The following is a 22,362-nucleotide window of genomic DNA, read 5'->3' as shown; positions in this document are numbered from 1 at the left end:
GATAAAAGGAATACTTTTAATTAACCCAGAACAATCTTCATTATTGAGCATCAAATAACTACCATTTTCCAACAACTTGAACGTGGGGATGATAGCAGGAACTGGCGTGCCTTGCAACACGCAAGCCATATTTGGTCGGTGTTTGTTGCATGAACCGTGTAACTGTATGTGCCTACACATTAGTGAATGATCTGGCGTCTCAGTGCATTCCTCTCCATTCAGATAAACTTCTTGATCATCTTTGAAACATCTGTATGTGTATGGAAGCGACCAGACCTCATGAAGAAAAGCACTACCTAAAGGTTCATAACGACCTATTGGTATATATTTCATACAATTTGAAAACTTATATAAAGCAAAAGGCAGCGTTATTAAACCGTGGATAAGGCACGTTGCCAAAAAACCCGCAATCCTCTGCTGATGATGTCACTGAGCATGTCATGAATGATGTAATATGTGACATCATCAGCAGTGGATTACGGGTAATAGTATCTCTAGTTTACTCCCCTATAGCTGTCTTTCTTTTAACATAAGTGTCTGTTTCCTTCCCTTATACTTACTGTTCTTTTTTTTAAAAAAAATTTTTGGTTCACTTCCGGTTCGCTTACCGGCGAGCGAACTGGGAAGCGAACTACGAGAAATAGAGGTTGGCACAGTTCCAAATATTGTACCAATTTTTTAATAACGGGGAGGTAGTTCTGAAAAGAACTTTTTTTTTATTGTTTTTGTTGTTTTATATTTTTTTTATTATTTTTCTGAACATTTTTTTACTTTTTTTGAATTTTTCTGAACAGTTTTATATTTTTTTGGGTTTTTCTTGGAGGGGGCAATGAAAACGATTCATTGTAAAGGGCTCAACAGGAGCAACAAAACAAGAAAAAAGAATTTATTATTTGGGGCGTTTCGTACAAACTTGCATATGATAGTCAATAGCTCTGTTGATCAGAGTGATGCTTCTTTCTCCGTAGCAAATGAATCCACTGCAATATACGCAGACTTGTTTTACTTCATGAAATCTCGTTTGTATATTTGGCACCATCTCCCTGCCCTCTGGTCCCGTTACTTCCGGTACAACAGATCTTCTGGCCATAATAGGGAGATTATCTAGGTCGTTACGAAACTGTGCAGCACTGTAGTTGTTAGGATGCCACCTAGTCATATGGCGATGCATTGTGTAGTTTCCGAAACTGTATTTTTTGTCGGTCCCTCTGGACAGTCTATCTTGACATATAAGGCAAGTTACGTATCTTGCATTTACTTTTTTCTGACCTTTGGGAATTTTAAAAAATTGCCAAATGAAGTTTTCTTTCCGGTGAGACGTCCTGGGCTCCTCAGGCAAAAAGTGCCTCTCTTCGTGCTCGTCGTCCTGTTCCTCTTCTTCCTCTTCTTGCTGAATTATAACTTCAGCAGGTGGTCCACTCTTCCTTGGATGTGGTGGAGGTGTTGGGGAAGCACCAGCTGAAGCTACTAAAGAAGCCATTGCTCACTGGTAACAAAGGGTCTTTCTCTCACAATGATGAAAGTCAGAGTGAGGAAAGAAGGAGGGATTTTCATCATTTGGGAAAAACAATAGTTCTCAACCAATGAAAAGTGTTCATTTTAGATTATATGACCTAGTCTTACATCATTAGGAAACCAAAAGTGAAATGAAACAATGAAAAGTGTTATTACCAAGTCACATGACCTGCTGTGTTTACGTTAAGCGCTTTGCAGGGCCTCCCGGTTTGCTTCCAGAAACCTGTGCTTTGCGACTCGGTAAGCGTACCAGTTCGCTAACGTAGCACGTCATATGACGTATCACGCGACAACGCGAAACGTCATGCGGACGGGAGGCGTCACGATGTTGTTTTCTAACGCGGCAGTTGCGGTAAAGAAACGTTTACGGGCTCGTGGTCTATTTCGCGGCATCAAGGTCAGCTAACGGGAAGCTTCCCGATTCGCGAAGCGGGAACGAAGAAAAAAAAAAATTAATTTTTTTTTTATTATTAAACATATAAAATATATTTTTGGATTTAAAGAAGAATACATTTTACAGCTACAGATATTAGCTGTTAAAAAACCATTGAAATTCACTGAAAAAACCATAGGTTATAGACCATATATAGTTAGGAATTAGCATTTACAAAACCTTGAAAATTCACTGAAAAAACCATAGGTTATAGACCATATATAGTTAGGAATTAGCATTTAGAAAACCTTATTTTACTCACACAAAACCATTGAAATTCCATATATAGTTAGTTGCACTAACTATATATCGCGCACCCGCAATCCACTGCTGATGATGTCACATATTACATCATTCATGACATGGTCAGTGACATCACTGATGACATCACTGATGACATCTCAAATGACATCACTGATGACATCACTGATGACATCTCAAATGACATCACTGATGACATCACTGATGACATCTCAAATGACATCACTGATGACATCATGACACACCAATACCAGTTACTACATACGCACTCACTGATTCCTACGTCTACACACACATTCACTCATTCACCCATACAATCACTCATACATACAGTCACTCATTATTACAACACTATCATATGCACTCATACACCTATGCAGACAGTCACACACTGCCACTCATCCATGGAGTTACTCACACACCAAGTCAGTCCTGTAAAGAATCAATCACACTTCCATTTCTTCATCTATACAGTTAAACACAGAACACCATACTTCAGTGACATCACTGATGACATCACTAATGACATGTGAAATGACATCACTGATGACATCTCAAATGACATCACTGATGACATCATGACACACCAATACCAGTTACTACATACGCACTCACTGATTCGTACGTCTACACACACATTCACTCATTCACCCATACAATTACTCATACATACAGTCAGTTATTATTAGAACACTATCATATGCACTCATACACCTAGTCAGTCCTGTGAAGAATCAATCACACTTCGATTTCCTCATCTATAGTTAAACACAGAACACCATACTTTTCACACATATACTAACACATACTTACTCTCTTATACAATCACTGATACAAGTACACATTGATATGCAGAGCGTCACACACCTCCCAGCCAGCCACACACACACTCAGTCTTCCATCCATCCAGTCATTCTTCAATATGTAAAACGTATTTAAACTTTACAAAAACACACAGACACTAGATGATGTCATCAGTGATGTCATCAGTGATGTCACTGACCATGTCATGAATGATGTAATATGTGACATCATCAGCAGTGGATTGCGGGTGCGCGATATATAGTTAGTGCAACTAACTATATATGGAATTTCAATGGTTTTGTGTGAGTAAAATAAGGTTTTCTAAATGCTAATTCCTAACTATATATGGTCTATAACCTATGGTTTTTTCTGTGAATTTTCAAGGTTTTGTAAATGCTAATTCCTAACTATATATGGTCTATAACCTATGGTTTTTTCAGTGAATATATATATATATATATATATATATATATATATATATATATATATATATATTACCTACTGGCGGTCGCCAGTAGGTATATATAGTTAGGATTTTTTCTCTATGGGTTTTTTGAAAATTCTATGTCTAATAACTTTGGCGTTTGTGGACGGAATTGGCTGAAATTTTCAGGAAAATGGCACATTTTGTTTCTGAGCAGCCCTTGAAAATTTGGGGGGGGTTCGTCCAGTGGGGGCCGAGAAAAAAGGGGGGTCCCAAAACGTGTTTTTAACATTGAGTTTTCCATAGGGCGGTTGGCCTCACTTTTAGCCCGAACGGCTGAATGGATTTGCACGAAACTTGGCAAAATTGTAGGGACTGGTAGCCCGATGTGCCTTTTGTAGGTCTCAATATATGTGCTCCAGTGGATTTTGAGAAATTAACGTTTAAAAAAAGATATATATCTGTAACAGCGGACCGGTTAGCGCTCTGGTTCGCGGACTTTTCGCGCAACGGAGCTTTGTGAAGCGAAGCTGATTGGTTCTCCGGCGTCTGTCAACATTCCAAACAGTCCGTAGCGGCCGCCATCTTGTCTCTCGGTAGGATCGAGAGACAAGAGGAGGTCAAAACAAAGGGGGAAATAACTATAAGGGGGCATAGTAGATCCTCGCTGACCCCCTAGGTTTGATGTGGAGGTTTTAAAAGGGCCCCGCGGGGCAAAAAAAAATAATAAAAATAATAATTGAACGGCTGAATGGATTTGCACGAAACTTGGCAAAATATTAGGGACTGGTAGCCCGATGTGCCTTTGCTAGGTCTCAATATATGTGCTCCAGTGGATTTTGAGAAATTAACGTTCAAAAAAAGATATATATCTGTAACAGCGCTCCGCTTCGCGTAACGGAGGTTTGCGAAGCTGATTGGTCATTCTGTCACTGGGCTATAGTTGGGCTACATCTGGCTGATATTTGGGCTACATTTGTTTTTTTGTGTGTCTGGCGGCCATCTTTGGGCTACATTGGGCTACATTGGGCTTCATTGGGCTACATTCGGCTAATTAGCAAATAGCTCATCGCAAACTAGGAATGGTAAAGAATCGCTATTTATTCCTTAAAGTTCGCTATTTAGGAAATGCAAATAACTTTGATGATACATATGGCGGTTCATCTCTAACAAGATAAGAAGCATAGGGATAGATTTATGATGACTGGCGCATCACCAGGGATGTGTTAGTCATTCTGTGCCGCTGTTCCGTCACCTATGGTGTGCTGCATTTACAATGCGGCGCATCACGGGGCAAAAACAGCACAGATGCGTGATGTATCTGTGCCGTAAAGGTGGCGCATTGCTGGAGTTGTATCGCAAGTGTGATGAAGGTCCAGCAAGGGTCGGGGGTGCCCCTGTCGCAGGGTTTCTGTTCTCACACAGAACTGTGGACAGAGGATTGGAACCTCGGCGAATTAGGGTGTCCCAAAACTCACGTTAGTAATCAAAAACTATTTAGCAAGCTAGGTACAGTGTCACATTGGATATAACAAACTCTCAATGTTTAGACAATCCATAATATGAACTTATAGTACCTCAGGATACGTGGAACTCATGAACAGTCGGTCGTTATATATTTCTTAGAAACCAGAACATGGAGTTAAGAAGAACACATGTGTATTTGAAATGTTTATTTACTAATGCCGTCTTCTCAGGCGTAGTACCTTAGATAATAAAAGTACACATATTATCAGTAGCAAAATTACCAGCATAGTTACTAGTACATAAAAAGTGAATGGTGATAGTATGTTAACATGCTGTAAATGAATAAGAGTTAGCAACACTTATAAGCAGCCGCGGGCCGTGGAGGGAGTTACGGTGAGGCAGGGAGGCGGGGAGGGGGAGAAGCAGGGTGGAGAATACAAGTACACATATTATCAGTAGCAAAATTACCAGCATAGTTACTAGTACATAAAAAGCGAATGGTGACAGTATGTTAACATGCTGTAAATGAATAAGAGTTAGCAACACTTATAAGCAGCCGCGGGCCGTGGAGGGAGTTACGGTGGGGCAGGGAGGCGGGGAGGGGGAGGGGCAAGGTAGAGAGGGCTCCACCCTGCTTCTCCCCCTCCCCGCCTCCCTGCCTCACCGTAACTCCCTCCACGGCCCGCGGCTGCTTATATCTCACCCTCCCTAATACACATATTATATTATTTGCTAAGAAGGTCTCTTTGTGTTGGTTTAGGGCGTGCCCATACTTTAGTGTCTTAGATTTGAAGGAATCACATCAGCATACACCAGCTCTCTCTTCATGTGAACCGCATCAACTGTTGTGTATGTGTGTTCGGCAAAGCAATATAAAACCCGCCTCATGCCCAGAATTGGCAGAAGTTGCACTTATGTTATGAGTATGAAGTCGTGGAGATCAGACCTCATAACAATTCTGTATCGTGTTGTTCTTGAAACTTTAGCACTCGCTGTACAGATATAGTTTAACAAGTAAAGCAGATAGTAGACCAATAACATATTATTCTCATGTAAACCACGATGAACTACTAGGTGGAAAGCTAAAGCAACAACTAAATGTCGTGTGCAGAAGTTGCAAAAAAGGAAAAATGGCGTTTAAACCGGTAATGAGCCCATGCTAACTTAACACGGTGTAAAGATATCCAGGACCTAGATGACACCTCCTCATGATCCGGAAACGAACTGAATAAGATAATAGAAGTGCCATCTCATGAGAGCAGATTGCAAGTTTATATGTGGACGGTCCGCAAGGTAAAGCATTAAAAACTAGGAAAATTCAATGCTAAAGAAAAATAAAACAGCCAAGTACTTTATCGAGTCTTAAGCCAATAGGCAAGGTAAATAATAAAAACTTGACAATTAAGTCAATGAATTGTCAATGAAATGCTAGTACTCAGCATATGAAACATGAAAAAGGTCTATGACATAACTGTGTATGCAAAATAAGCTGCAACAGCCTCCAACAGGAAGTCACCGTCTTCATCCGAAAACAGTTCAGCCATCCAATTTAAAAGCGGAAAAGAACATACGTGCTCTCCCAGCACCGGATCCTCTATCACCATCAGAGGACAGCTCGGTGGGTTTTCAAGAAAGCTGTGTTCCAAGAAAGACTGTGCTGCCGCCAGTAAATTCCAGGGACCAAGTAGTCCATGCATCAATGCCACAGCCATAATCCTTTCGCCAGGACAAATCAACTCGTGAGTAATGATAGGAGTCATCAGCTGATTAAAGTCGACGTCAGGAGAAACCGGTCCGCAGAGACACAAATCAATGGCCCAATCGAAATCACAGGTCAGGCAGTGAAATACAGGCTGGACACAGGTGAAGTAGGAGAACCGAAAAGATAATCCATATGCCGTGCTTAATATCGCCAACGGCATTGTGCCATAATATTCTAGCATGCGATTGCGGAACAGTGTCAGCAGCTGCAGGGTCGGAGGTTGCATAGGAGGGACATCCATATTTAAAAATGTAAAAAAGCACAAGAGCGTCCGCTGGTAATGCAAGTAAAAATGCAATCCACGAACCAGAGTGGAGAAAATGGAATGAAAGGGAGCAGGGATGACTCCAAAGATTTTCTCAAATGAAGTCACGAGACCACTGGTAACAACTTTAAAAAAGTGTGCCAGGGATTTTGTGGAGGATGCGTTAAAGATAGTCGGAAACATGTTGCTGAAATTGAAAGGCAAACCTGTGTACGGGTGTTCGCTATGTGAAGTACGAAAGTTTCACGGGCCGAACTCAAGGCCACCTCTCTCTGAGACAAAAGAGCTCTTATTCTTGTCATGCCGTTGAAACGTGTCCCAAGGTTGGTATTTGTGGCCAGATTGAAAACTCCCTATGTTCATGTGTGGGAGGAAATAGAACATTTCTGCAGCAAATAACCCGTTCACTTACTGTTACGATAAAAGGAATACTTTTAATTAACTCAGAACAATCTTCATTATTGAGCATCAAATAACTACCATTTTCCAACAACTTGAACGTGGGGATGATAGCAGGAACTGGCGTGCCTTGCAACACGCAAGCCATATTTGGTCGGTGTTTGTTGCATGAATCGTGTAACTGTATGTGCCTACACATTAGTGAATGATCTGGCGTCTCAGTGCATTCCTCTCCATTCAGATAAACTTCTTGATCATCTTTGAAACATCTGTATGTGTATGGAAGCGACCAGACCTCATGAACAAAAGCACTACCTAAAGGTTCATAAAGACCTATTGGTATATATTTCATACAATTTGAAAACTTATATAAAGCAAAAGGCAGCGTTATTAAACCGTGGATAAGGCATGTTGCCAAAAAACCCGCAATCCTCTGCTGATGATGTCACTGAGCATGTCATGAATGATGTAATATGTGACATCATCAGTAGTGGATTATGGGTAATAGTATCTCTAGTTTACTCCCCTATAGCTGTCTTTCTTTTAACATAAGTGTGTGTTTCCTTCCCTTATACTTACTGTTTTTGGTTCGCTTCCAGTTCGCGTACCAGCGAGCGAACTAGGAAGCGAACTAAGAGAAATAGAGGTTGGCACAGTTCCAAATATTGTACCAATTTTTTAATAACGGGGAGGTAGTTCTGAAAAGAACTTTTTTTTTTTTTTTCTGAACATTTTTTTAATGTTTTTGAATTTTTCGGAACAGTTTTATATTTTTTTGGGTTTTTCTTGGAGGGGGCAATGAAAACGATTCATTGTAAAGGGCTCAACAGGAGCAACAAAACAAAAAAAAGAAGTATTTATTATTTTGGGCGTTTCGGACAAACTTGCATATGATAGTCAATAGCTCTGTTGATCAGAGTGATGCTTCTTTCTCCGTAGGAAATGAATCCATCGCAAAATACGCAGGTGTGTTTTACTTCACCAAATCTCATTTGTATATTTGGCACCATCTCCCTGCCCTCTGGTCCCGTTACTTCCGGTACAACAGATCTTCTGGCCATAATAGGGAGATTATCTAGGTCGTTCCGAAACTGTGCAGCACTGTAGTTGTTAGGATGCCACCTAGTCATATGGCGATGCATTGTGTAGTTTCCGAAACTGTATTTTTTGTCGGTCCCTCTGGACAGTCTATCTTGACATATAAGGCAAGTTACGTATCTTGCATTTACTTTTTTCTGACCTTTGGGAATTTTAAAAAATTGCCAAATGAAGTTTTCTTTCCGGTGAGACGTCTTGGGCTGCTCAGGCAAAAACTGCCTCTCTTCGTGCTCGTCCTCCTGTTCCTCTTCTTCTTCTTCTTGTTGAATTACAACTTGAGCAGGTGGTCCACTCTTCCTTGGATGTGGTGGAGGTGGTGGGGAAGCACCAGCTGAAGCTACTAAAGAAGCCATTGCTCAGTGATCACAAAGGGTCTTTCTCTCACAATGATGAAAGTCAGAGTGAGGAAAGAAGGAGGGATTTTCATCATTTGGGAAAAACAAGAGTTCTCAACCAATCAAAAGTGTTCATTTTAGATTATATGACCTAGTCTTACATCATTAGGAAACCAAAAGTGAAATGAACCAATGAAAAGTGTTATTACCAAGTCACATGACTTGCTGTGTTTACGTTAAGCGCTTTGCAGGGCCTCCCGGTTTGCTTCCAGAAACCTGCGCTTTGGCACTCGCTTCGCGTACCAGTTCGCTAACGTAGCACGTCATATGACGTATCACGCGACAACGTGGAACGTCATGCGGACGGGAGGCGTCACGATGTTGTTTTCTAACGCGGCACTTGCGGTAAAGAAACGTTTACCGGCTCGCGGTCTATTTCGCGGCATCAAGGTCAGCTAACGGGAAGCTTCCCGATTCGCGAAGCGGGAACGAAGAAAAAAAAATATTTTAAAAAAAAATTATTCATAAACATATAAAATATATTTTTGGATTTAAAGAAGAATACATTTTACAGCTACAGATATTAGCTGTTAAAAAAACAATGAAATTCACAGAAAAAACCATAGGTTATAGACCATATATAGTTAGGAATTAGCATTTACAAAACCTTGAAAATTCACTGAAAAAACCATAGGTTATAGACCATATATAGTTAGGAATTAGCATTTAGAAAACCTTATTTCACTCACACAAAACCATTGAAATTCCATATATAGTTAGTTGCACTAACTATATATCGCGCACCCGCAATCCACTGCTGATGATGTCACATATTACATCATTCATGACATGGTCAGTGACATCACTGATGACATCACTGATGACAACATCCAGTGATTATGTGTTTCTGTAAAGTTTAAATATGTTTTACATATTGAAGAATGAGTGGATGTATAAGTGTCTGAATGAAGGTTTTAGTAGGTGCGTGATTGACTGTATGAGTGAGTGATTAAATGCGTCTTACTAAATGCACGGGTTAGTGACTAAACTGTCTGAAAGTGTGCATCAGTATGTCTGTTGTTGTGCAAGCTGCTGCATGTGTTGATCAGTAGCTATATAAGTAGCTATATGGGTTATTGATTGGTTGCACAAGTATTTGTATGGGAGACTGAGTGTGTGTATGGCTGGCTGGGAGGTGTGTGACTCTGTGCAGATCAATGTGTACTTGTATCAGTGATTCTATAAGAGAGTAAGTATGTGTTAGTATATGTTTGAAAATGTAAGGTACTCTATGTTTAACTGTGTAGATTAGAAAATGGAAGTGTGATTGATTCTTTACAGGACTGACTAGGTGTGTGAGTAACTCCATGGATGAGTGGCAGAGTGTGAGTGTCTGTATAGGTGTATGAGTGCATATGATAGTGTTGTAAAGATGAGTGATTGTATGTATGAATGATTGTATGGGTGAATGAGTGAATGTGTGTGTAGACGTAGGAATCAGTGAATGCGTATGTAGTAACTAGTATTGGTGTGTCAATGGTTTCAAAAATTATACTCTGTATTTAACACTGGGTGTAACAGAGGTTATATTAAAGTTGAGGAGATGCATTGTATTGTCACATTAATGATATCATCATTGATGTGACCATTGATGTCAAAAGAGATATCATCAGTGATGTCATTTGAGATGTCATCAGTGATGTCATCAGTGATGTCACTGACCATGTCATGAATGATGTAATATGTGACATCATCAGCAGTGGATTGCGGGTGCGCGATATATAGTTAGTGCAACTAACTATATATGGAATTTCAATGGTTTTGTGTGAGTGAAATAAGGTTTTCTAAATGCTAATTCCTAACTATATATGGTCTATAACCTATGGTTTTTTCAGTGAATATATATATATATATATTCAATCCATTTCGCGTATTTGCCTGTCACTTTCTGCGGCGGGCCCACGGCGAGGTCACGCACCTCTTAAATCGCTTCTCTGCTTTTTTGTTCAAAAAGACAATACCAGGACCAATTCCTTTTCAGCTTGTGTTTAGTTTATTTCACTATGTTTGAAATTATGTGCACTATATGGTAATGCCTCGGACGTTTTTCGCTGATTGAAATAAACCAAACACACGCTGAAAAGAAATTTGGCCCTGTATTGTCTTTGAGAGAGCGCCAAACAGAAGTAAAATTTGTTGGGGTGTATCATATGTACAAGTAGTCGCATATATAGAGGATTTACTAATCGTGTTTAAATGCAATGTAGGGCTGAGAACTAATGTACTTGGTATTAGAAATACATGAGAGCTAATGTTAAGAGTTTTGAAAATCAATAATGCCGTTTTAACATAGAGATGTCGTTTGATGTGAAGTCTTTCACTAATGAGAGATGTGTTTTAATAGCTCACCATTGTGACTCTAGATCTGCTTTATTAAATTCATAGTTGTACCTTTTAAACGTGATAAAATTGCTTGTTATAGAAAAATGTATTTTGCTTTTAAGATGGAGGCCTAAAGAACGAAAGATATTGTACATGTTAGGATGTTGGGCCTATAAACGTGCAGAGGCCCAGTTCATGAAAATCGTGTAGGCCTGATCGAAGATGCCTTGTTTAGCATTAAATCGTAGAAATGTTTTTGGGAGAAAGCTGTCTTAGCTAAAGTCAATTGCAACATTTAGAATTTGTGAGCCGATTCACATGTATTCCCTTGCAGGTGCAGGACCAAGTAGATAGTGGAGTAGAAGGGCCCATTGTGTATGAGTGTTAGGATACTAGGCTCTGACGTGGAGGAGTAGAGGAGGAATTTAAGGAAGCAACTTAAAGCGAAGGAGAGCCTGGGACCCAAGGATGTTTTAACGGACAAGGATGGAAAGATGCCATAATGGAAAATTTTGGAAACCAACACCTTCGAGAGGGGCGTACCTGAAGGCGTGTCGTCCGCATTGTGGGGTTTTGTATTAGGGACAGCACCCCGAGGGAGCAGGCAGAGGAGATGCGCTGAGGGACGAGAGGGAGCGGTTGGTTGCCAGAGAGCTTAGCTATGACTGAGGAGATTCTAGACTAAGTTGTGAGAAAGTGAGTGACTTCTTTGGAAGTCACTACGGCTGACACCTTTGCTAGGTTGGGCTACTGCTGAGTCGGGATGTCACTTAGTATAGTGTAGGGACAGATTAACCTGAATTTATACCTTTTATCAATGCATACTAAAACTCAGGTTATAGCAATTCTTGTTAGCCTGATGATTCTTTAATCGATTCTAGTATTATTCCTGAGCCGTCTGAGACTCTTCCGTAGGATTATGCTTGTATTAGTGCCTGTTTATCTTCTGAACCTCATGCTGAGGTGTTTATACCTTCAGTTGTTTTTGGCTTTGTAATAATTCTTCAAACTTAGTCCTTAGTTGGTGGTTCTTTGGGGGAAACAAGGGGAATCGTTGACATTTATTGACTATTGGTGGATAGTTTGCCTAATTCATTCTATGACAGGTAAAAAGGTCCATTCGACCTGTGACGGGATTTCCGGAGAATGGTAAGCAGATTCTAGAAAGAAAATCCCGCCCTTTCAGTTGGTAGCAGAGGTGGATGGTTTATCTTCTGGAGTAAGGGTAATCTAGAGTAGGTTGAGATTTCCCCGAGGCCCATAGAGAACCAATGACGAGAGTCCAGAGAGTCGCGGACGGAGGATGGCGTTCCATGAAAACTGACGGAGAGTGACGGTGCGGCAGAAAGCAGCAGGTCGTAAGAGAGTGAGTATGAAAAGGGTCATGCGTTGGTAGATTGCGGTGTAACGTTTGTATTGTTGTGTTGTATTGTCTTGCGGAGTTGAGTGCCTGTAGTGTGAAAGGAGATCAGGTTGTGAGCGCGCGCAACCAGAGAAAATCTTAGACTCAAGGGGAGTTTAAGTGGTTCGGGTGTATCGAACACCCATAGTAATTGTCGACCATTGTTAAGGGGGTCATGAGGTACCATTGATCGCCCGCAGGACCAAGATAGGGGGAACGAATGTGTGAGTGTGTGGGTAACGGACGCTGGTCGGAAGTTGCCGTGTGTTTGCAACCTATCAGTTGAGGCGATTGTCCGGTCGTTTCGTGGACAGACATTTGCCAGTTCGGTGACAATTACAGTTAGACTGTGGACGTACAGTCAAGGAAGTGGTTGCTTGGTCGGAAGTGATCATTTCCAGTGTATGATTGGGACGCATGCGTGACCGGGAAACGAGCGGAGAGAGGAGGGGAACTGCTGCGAAACGGAGGCGAGTGACGTCAGAAGGAGCCGCGCTGGGATAGGGCGGTTAGTGTGGAGCCGCGCTGGGATTGGTGGATTGTCATCGGGAAGTAAAAGAGCGCTGTAAACAAAGAAACATTGTGGTTTTCATCATGAAATGCTTAAAAGTGTTGCAAAATTGTTTCAAAGGTGAAAAGAAGTTAGAACCTCGGGTTGGGGAAGAGGCTCCACCCGAGGGTACACCAGCCCATTATATGGCTACGAATGTTGGGTTGCATACCATATTGTGGCTTGAGAATTGGTGTAAAATGACTGACAGAAGCGAGGAATTTACCTTTCCTAGATATGGAACCTTTAGATTGGAGGTGCTGTATCAGTTAAAAGCGACTGTGGCTTCTTTGCGGCCTTTGACCAGACCAACACAGTTTGAAGCACTAAATGCATGGATCAGGGCAGCCTATGAAAAGAACAGAGATAGGAGACAAGAAAGAGTGAAAAGATCAGTTAGGGCGGTTCAAGATGCGAGATGGGATGCACTAGCCAAGAGGTGGAGAGTGCAGACCATCGAAGGGGACAGGTTGTACCCGTTGTTGGTCAATACAGGGGATGCGCAGAGAAAGAGTACTGAGGATGAGGACAGTGAGACAGACGACAGCCTGATAGAGAGGCTGTTGTTGGAGAGACCACCCCCATATAACCCTGAGATGGAGGAAGGGCAAACATCAGCAATGGGCAGGGTAGCCTCAGTCGTGGACGGTGGCGCCCCAACGGAGAGCGGCTTGAGCCCCTTATGGGACAGGTTCGGCACGGTGGAGGGAGAAGGGGCACCTCAACTTACTCCAAGGACGAGAGTAGTGGGAAGATTTACGGTACAAAATGTACAAAACGAAGAGGGTGTCGATTCTCAGAGACTGCCAGACGCTCTTACGGTATCTGTTACCATAGGTCCCATAGTATCAGTGTACGATCCAGAACAGACACAAGGCGAGGGTCCGCCACAAACAGAGAGAGAGAGAAGTGTCAGTGAAGGAAGGAGTAATTTGGCGGACGGATGGAGCCAATTTCCAAGGCCTGTAGAAAGAAGCACCCCTTTGGCAGCATCGGCAGACTCATCTTGAGAGCAGGGGGGTTTGAGAGGTCCGATGGACTTGAGAGGACCACGGCCAAGGTCGCTTAGGGAATTAAGGCCTGATTTGAGAACTTGGGAAACGATTGCGGATACCCAGAGCAACAGGTCGTGGGATGATTTTAACCATGGAAACCAGGAAAATAGGGGGGTGTCCCACGGCGCGCCTAGCGGAAGCAGGCAGGAATGGGATCGCGGGAGTGTGGAAAGTAGGGGGGCGTCCCACCACTCGCCTAGCGATAATAGACAGGAGTGGGACCGCGAAAGTTGGGAAAACCGAAGGGTTCCCCATAACACACCTGAAGAAGACAGACGAGTGAGTCAGGATTGTGGCGGGAGGGACTCTAATGGAACTTCTAGCCAAGGTACATTGAGGGCGGCGATAAAGGCAAGAAGGATCGATGTGATGAGACTTAAATCAGAAGTGGAGGAGATAGTGGAAGGCATATTGCCACTAGAGAGAATCGAACTCTATGAACCAGATGAACTGTTGTTTGTGGCGAAGGATGTTACTCGAAGGGCTAGGACAGCTCATGAGAAATTGTCTGAATTAGCGAATAAGTATGCCGTGGATTTGTCAAGGACGAAAGCATTACAGGGTGGCCATAGGTTGCAGTACTCAGACCAAGATCTAGAAGAGAAGCGGGTGATCGGATTAAAAACCCACATCAGAGAATTGGTTGTGGGACTCCGAACCTGGATCCAATTGGACAAATGGGAGGAAAGGTGGTCAAAGAAAAAGAGTGTTAGGCGAAGCGCCATTGAGACATCTCCGGGAGGAGGGTTGATGCATGTGGAGGCGTACCCCTTGCGGGAGGTGGCTCACGGGGGATATTTACATGTACCCTGTAGTAGGGAAGATTTGGCTGCCGTTACGAACTCGTTTCCAAAGTTGCGCGAGAGTCCAGTGGAATGGTACAAACAGGTAGAGAGGTTTGTTAAGATCTCAAAGGTATTGTGGATTGATCTAAACACACTGTTTGACATTGTGGTTCCAGGGGACCTGTGGATAGCATGCAAGGTCAGTGTTGAATGGCCCACAGTGGAGCCAGACCGAGATGCTGCACGAATGGACCCTCACCCAGGGTGATGATCAAGTATGAGCAGGCGATCACTTGGTTGAAGACTAAGGTACCACCACAGGACATTGACTGGGTAAAGATAGATCGGACTAGGCAGGAACCGAAGGAGACAGTTCACGAGTATCATGAGCGATTATTGCAGATTTTTAAGCAGTACAGTGGATTGGATGTGATGAATCCAAAGGACATGGGACAGTTTGTGTCTAAGTTTGTTCTGGGACTGAGACCTGATATCTGTCTCATGATATAACAGCATTTAATTTGTTGGCAGAACAAGCCTCTGGACAAGATCCTGAGGTACGCGAGGTATTGCAGTGATGAGATAGACTCTAAGACAAAGAAGCTTAAGGATAAACTGATGTTAGTCCAGATGCAATCGGGAGGACAAGGTCAGTCAGGAGGTGGAACATTAGGGAGAAAATCGGGGGGACAGAAAAGGGACAACGAGGAAGGCCCAAGACCCAGGATAGATCTGGCGACTCTGAAAAAGACGACCAAATGTCACCAGTGTCACGAGGTCGGCATTGGAGATGCGAGTGCCCCCATAACCCAGAAAATCAAGGACAGGAAGAGGAGGAGGAGGTACATGCAGTAACTCAGTTTAAGACGGCAAAAGGGGGGACTTCAGCCCCTAGGGCTCCGGTTCCTCAGCCACCGAAGATTTCGACAGGGAACAAGGTTTACCAGCAGATGCCTTTCATAGTAGAAGGGGACGAGTACTATTACTTTGACCCAGTGACAGGACGGTACCTGAGTGGGGAGGAGGACTGTACCCTCGGGGCAGTTCTGGAGGTAGACCAGAGGGGACCATTCGTAGAGGCTGATGTAGATGGACATCCCACCACCTTTTTGGTTGATACTGGTGCTACCCGCTCCACTGTACGGTCTGCAGTAGTCTCCAACTTACCCCTTTCAGGACAGACTATCCAAGTGGTAGGCGTTGCAAACAGAAGAATGACGAACCCACTGACTGAGCCGGTCCCAGTGAAGATCGGAAGTTCAGTGACAAACATCAATTTGTGGTGTGTGATTCCAGTCCGGTGTGTCTGTTAGGAAGGGATCTCCTGTGTAAACTCAATTGTACCATCTACTGCACCCCCAAGGGAGTGGAGTTACAGACAAATGATGATGATGCTGCCTTTAAGGTTGCAAATACGCTTGTGTGCATAGAATTGTATCCTGCTTTAACGGTGGAGGAACTCCCTTGGGATTTGAGGGATTCAGTCTCACAGGAAGTGTGGGACTTTACAGGAGAGGAGATCGGTTTGATTAAAGGAGTAGAGCCAGTTAAGATTCAAGTAAGGCCGAATGCTGAGTTCCCAAGAACACCCCAATATAAGTTGACTCCGGAAACTATTGCAGGAATAAAACCTGTGATTGAATCCATGATTAGACAGGGAATTCTGAAGGAAGTCATGGGCAGTCCATGCGACTCCCCGATCATGGGCTTGCAGAAGCCTAGCGGGAAGTTCAGGATTGTGCAGGATTTACGAAAGGTGAACAACATAGTTGTTCCATGCTGCCCAGTGGTACCGAATCCATCAGTGATACTGTTCCAGATACCGTTCCAAGCTGAATGGTTTACTGTGATTGATCTGTGTAAGGCTTTCTTCTCGATTCCCTTGCATGAGGAGAGCCAATTTCTTTTTGCGTTCAAGCTGGAGAATCGCGTCCTTACGTGGTGTCGTATCCCTCAAGGGTATACTGAGAGCCCATCGATCTTTAATCAATTGCTGAAAAGAAATCTTGAGGGTCTGGTACTGCCGCAGAACTCCGTTCTCGTATAGTACATAAACGATCTCCTTGTTGCTTCAGAGGCAGAAGATGCTTGTAGGATTGACACCATTGCTTTGTTGAACCATTTGGCAGAAAATGGACACAAGGTATCCCCCAGCAAGTTACAGTACTGTTTGTCTGAAGTGCAGTATCTGGGTCACAGGATAGAGAAGGGAAGGTGGAAAGTGTCGCCTGATGGTGCCTTCGACCCAGAGAAAGGTTAGGATGTTCCTGGGTATCGTTGGCTACTGTCGCCAGTGGATTGCCAATTTTTCCCTGAAGGCGAAACCATTGCAGAAACTGACACACAAGGATGTGAGTGATCCGGTACCATGGGACAAAGACTGTATGATGGCTTTCCTTGGGCTGCGAGAGGACTTGTGTCGCGCTCCGGCTCTGGGAATGCCCGATTACACCAAATCATTTTCACTGTTCTGTGGTGAGCGGGAGGGGTGTGCTTTGGCAGTCTTAGCGCAAGATCATGGAGGAATCCGTAGACCAGCTGCATACTTCTCGGCTACTTTAGACCCAGTAGCCGCTGCGTTGCCCGGATGTCTTAAATCCGTTACCGCAACAGGTGTCAGCATTGAAAGGTGTGAAAGCATTGTGATGGGTCATTCACTGACTGTATATGTTCCCCACTCAGTGGAATTGTTGATGACCAGGACCAAGACGCAGCACTTGACAAATAATAGGCTCACACGCTACGAGCAGGTTATACTTGCTGCGGAGAATGTGACCCTTAGGAGGTGCTCGGTCTTGAATCCTGCTACTATGATGCCATTGCCAAATGCCTTAGACGATGATTGTGAAGACCATGATTGCCTTGATGTGACTGAACTGTGCACCAAACCCAGACCGGATATTGTTGATGAGCCACTGATAGACCCGGATGAAATTTTCTTTGTCGATGGCTCATGTGTAAGGGACAATACTGGTCAGTTGAGAGCAGCCTTTGCTGTTTGCACTATTTTTGGAATAGTCGAAGCGGCCTGCCTAGAAGGAGTACACTCCGCTCAGGTGGCTGAGATAATTGCGTTGACGCGTGCCTGTTTGGCAGCCAACAAGATTCGGATCACCACATATATTGACAGCCAATATGGGTTCGGCGTGGTTCATGACTTCGGTCAGTTGTGGTCTCAAAGGGGTTACATGACATCATCGGGTTCCCCTATCAGGAATGGAGAATTTATTAGATTACTGCTGGAGGCTTTGCAGGGTCCAGCAGAGATAGCCGTTGTGAAATGTACTGCACATAGCAAGGGTACTGACTTTGTGTCCCTGGGTAATCGTTATGCTGATGAAGTTGCACGTTACTGTGCCGAGCAGGGATACTCGTTTACTGAACAAACTGTTGAAGGGGCGCAGGGAAGGACTGAGTTAACCATGATGCTTGGGGTGGCTGATACCTGGGAAGAGTTGAATAGCATGCAGGAGCAGGCATCAGACTATGAGAAAAAGGTGTCGGGGACAGCTGGTTGTATCAATGGAGAGTTGGACTTGTGGGTTTCGGCTGATGGGAGAGCGGTGTTGCCGAATGAACTGGTGAGTCCGATGGCACGACAGATACATGGTCCTGTACATCTGGGAAGAGATGCGATGATGCATTTGTTCAGACAAACTTGGTACAATCCGAAATTCCGAACGGTTGCGGAAGCAGTATGTCAGAGGTGTGTTACTTGTCAACAAATGAACGTTGGGAAAAGAACACCAGCCACATTGAGTCACATTGGGAGGTCCGGCGGACCTTTCAATAGGATGCAACTGGATTTCATTGAGATGCCGAGGTGTAATCGCCTCAGGTATGTCTTGGTGATTGTGTGTGTGTTTTCCAGGTGGGTGGAGGCATATCCAACTCGTAGGTACGAAACACTCACAGTAGCAAAGTTATTGTTGAGGGAGCTTGTGCCACGTTTCAGGGTTCCGACCTCTTTGGAATCGGACAGAGGGACACATTTTAATAGCAAAATTGTGAAAATGCTCTGCTCTGCCCTGAACATTGTCCAGAGACTGCATTGTAGCTATCGACCAGAGGCTTCTGGCATAGTGGAGCAAATAAATGGAACCCTCAAGGCCCAAATGGCGAAAGTGTGCTCATCTACGTCCCTGAAATGGCCAGATGCATTGCCGTTGGTGCTAATGAGCATGCGTAATACGACAGACAGGAGGACAGGTCTCTCACCTCACGAAGTATTGATGGGGAGGGCTATGAGACTGCGATCTATTCCTTCAACAGCCTTGCTAAATATCACAGATGATCTGATTCTTGATTATTGCAAAGGACTTTCTGATGTCATCCATTCTGTGTCCCTTCAGGTGCAGACTGCTGAAATTCCGGCTTCTAGAGACCTTTGTCACGACCTGAGTCCGGGTGACTGGGTCCTGGTGCGGAAACACGTCAGGAAAAGCTGCCTGGATGTGCACTGGAGAGGACCGTTTCAAGTTATCTTGGTGACCACCACTGCTGTGAAGTGTGGAGGATTGCCAAACTGGGTCCATGCTTCTCACACCCGACGAGTTCCAGCCCCCCTGGAAGAAACAGCTCCTCTCGTAGATGAAAATCCGGACGTGGAAGAAGATCCACTAGAGGGGACAAGTCAAGCTGTGGGGGTGTCAGAAGACGCCGGTAACTCATCTGATCAAGCTGAAGGAAATCACGACAACAGTGATACTGAGTCTGCCTCTGAATGGGGAAGTGGCTGTGAAGGCGATTTGAGCGCAGAGCAAGCTGAAAGTAGTGATGAGCAGGGTGTGCAAAAGAGAAGCAGAAGAGTGAGAAGCGCAGAAGCTCATTGGCCTGAGAGGCGGAAGCGATTGAACGTACAACTGGCTTCTGAAAGAGATCTTGCCCCTGTATCTGAAGAATCAGACACGGAAGAGGGAGAACAAGAAACAGAGCAAGGAGGTCCGAGGAGGTCAAGGAGGATGAGAGTACCTTGTCAAAGATACGCCACTCCTGAGTGGACCTACCTTGTGACAGATGCCCGGTGTACTGAGATCAGGGAGGGTGAGGGCTGTGACAGTGACCAGTACGAATCCCAATGTTAAGTTGGATGTGGTGCTGTTGGTACCAGGACTTGAGATCGAAGGCGTACTGACACTCACCGTTCCTAATCCCCCTTACCTAAGCAAGATACGTGATCTAATCCTGAATAGACTGATTTTTCCTACATTTGGTCCAGAAATACCATTTCACGAATCGATTGTGCTTCGCATGGAACTTCTGGAATACGTGCTAAGTGCAGTTGGAGCAAATGTGATCATTGATTATTAAAGACTTTTGTAAATAGCTGTTGAATTAACCTAGAATCGAGTGGAAGAAGAAGAAATTTAGGGACTTTCCACAGAGGATGGAGAAGGGTTAGGGTTGTCTGTTGTTGATGCGAGTAAAGAATTAAATCGGGAATTTCTGCTTTCAGAGGTGGTACGAGAGACTCAAATAACCAAGAAAGAGACTTTGGGTTGTTGCTGAGAACGAATTACATTGTTCCGAGACCATGGAGGCTGGAAACCCGACTCGTAGGGCTAATTGCATTGTAGGCACCCTTTTAGGAGGAGTGATATTCTTTATTTTCTTAGTAGTTATAATTTCCTATGCAGTACCACACGAGCAGGCAGTGGAGGTTGAGGGAATACCGACACCTACCACTCCTAGCAAGAAAGAGGTCAAATTAGGAGCAGAGAAGGCTTTGCTATTAGAAGAGAGTCGTAGGTTACATGCAGATCTGTCTAAAGGCAATTTTAAGCAGAATGCGTATGCAAAGTTGTTGTATGAATACATTGATGCGATGGATGCGAAAGACTGCTATGTTTGTATGCAATTGCCGGCTTCAGTAGATGAGGGTATTAGATACCATCACCTTCCATTGACAAATGGAATTTCATGTAGTTTGCTGCTTAGCATATTTTATGGACGAAACCATTTTGAGTATTTATTTTCGAATTATGATGCTGTGCTTCCAGAAGTCCCTGCTTACAAACACCTGAATAAGTTCGATTATTATAAGTCAGAGGATAAACTTGGATATTTTTTCATTCCAACACAAGAGTAAGACACCTCATATGCTCACCGACACAATTTGACATGTTTGCTATCAGAGACTGGGAGAAAAAGTTCATAGAATAAGTAGAGGACAGGTATAAAAAGCAAAAATAGTTGCGAGATTCAGGGCAAGGTAAAGTTGATTGGACGGATGAGGAGAAGCAGCACAGGTCAAGAGGGAGTTATGGTACAATAGCGCTAGATGAAGTACAGAAAGGGAAGTTGTGCATTCACAGACCACAGACGTATTATGAAAATGTGTATGTGGGTCATACTACATGTGAACACACTTTCACAATGGAGTATTACATGAAGGACTTCTTGCAGAGCGTGGTGCAGGTGATTCCTACTGTTTATTTTGTCTGCGGAAAGAATGCGTATGTAAGATTGCCGGAAAAGTGGTATGGAACGTGTTATCTGGCGATTATTTTTCCCAAGATTTACCATACTGAGTAATTTTGCTCTCCTGGAGGGAGGACATCAGACAAGGGTAAAGCGAGGTGAAAGTGCTGGTGCAATAGTTGGAGACGTGTTTGGAGCAGTGATACCCATGTTGGGAGTGATTTTGAATGACGTGAAGATACGGCGGTTGGCAACAGTGGTGGATGAACTGTCAATCAGTACAGCTAAGTCATTAGTGTTGGTTAAGGGTGAGATATTGTCGATAATGACAATGGTTTTATAGAACCGTCTTGCCTTAGACGTCCTTCTAGCAAAGGAGGGAGGAGTCTGCAAACTTTTGAAGGTACAGGAATGTTGCACGTATATTCCAGACAATTCTAAGGATCTGGAGAAATATATAAGTAACATTACTGCAATCCATTATGAAATTGAGGATTTAACGCAAGAGAACGTTTGGGAGAAGCTTGGCAAGGGAGTTGGAAAGGTTGGAAACAGGTTTGCAAATCTGGGAAGGAGTTTCCTTGGGTTTGTACTGAAACCCCTCATCATAGTTGTGGCATGTGTGATTGGATTGTGGGGTTTGGTAAGAGTGTACAAGTGGTATAGGTCAACTAGATTGGAAAGATCGATGAGAGTGTAAGAGCAAAGAATGGAGAGACTGCAGGACAGTCAATATCGGAGCTTGAGAGCGATGGAGATGCTCAAGCGAGGGAAAGTGGTGACAGGCTCTGTTTAATTCGGTTCTTACCCTCAGGGATGGTGTGATGATGGTGATGAAACAGGTCATCAAAGGGGGGAACTGAGAGAGCGCCAAACAGAAGTAAAATTTGTAGGGGTGTATCATATGTACAAGTAGTCGACACCCGCATATATATAGAGGATTTACTAATCATGTTTAAATGCAATGTAGGGCTGAGAACTAATGTACTTGGTATTAGAAATACA

Source organism: Lissotriton helveticus, chromosome 3_2, assembly GCF_964261635.1.
Source record: "Lissotriton helveticus chromosome 3_2, aLisHel1.1, whole genome shotgun sequence".
NCBI classification, from domain to species: Eukaryota; Metazoa; Chordata; class Amphibia; order Caudata; family Salamandridae; genus Lissotriton; species Lissotriton helveticus.
Note: the sequence above shows the minus strand (reverse complement) of the source record.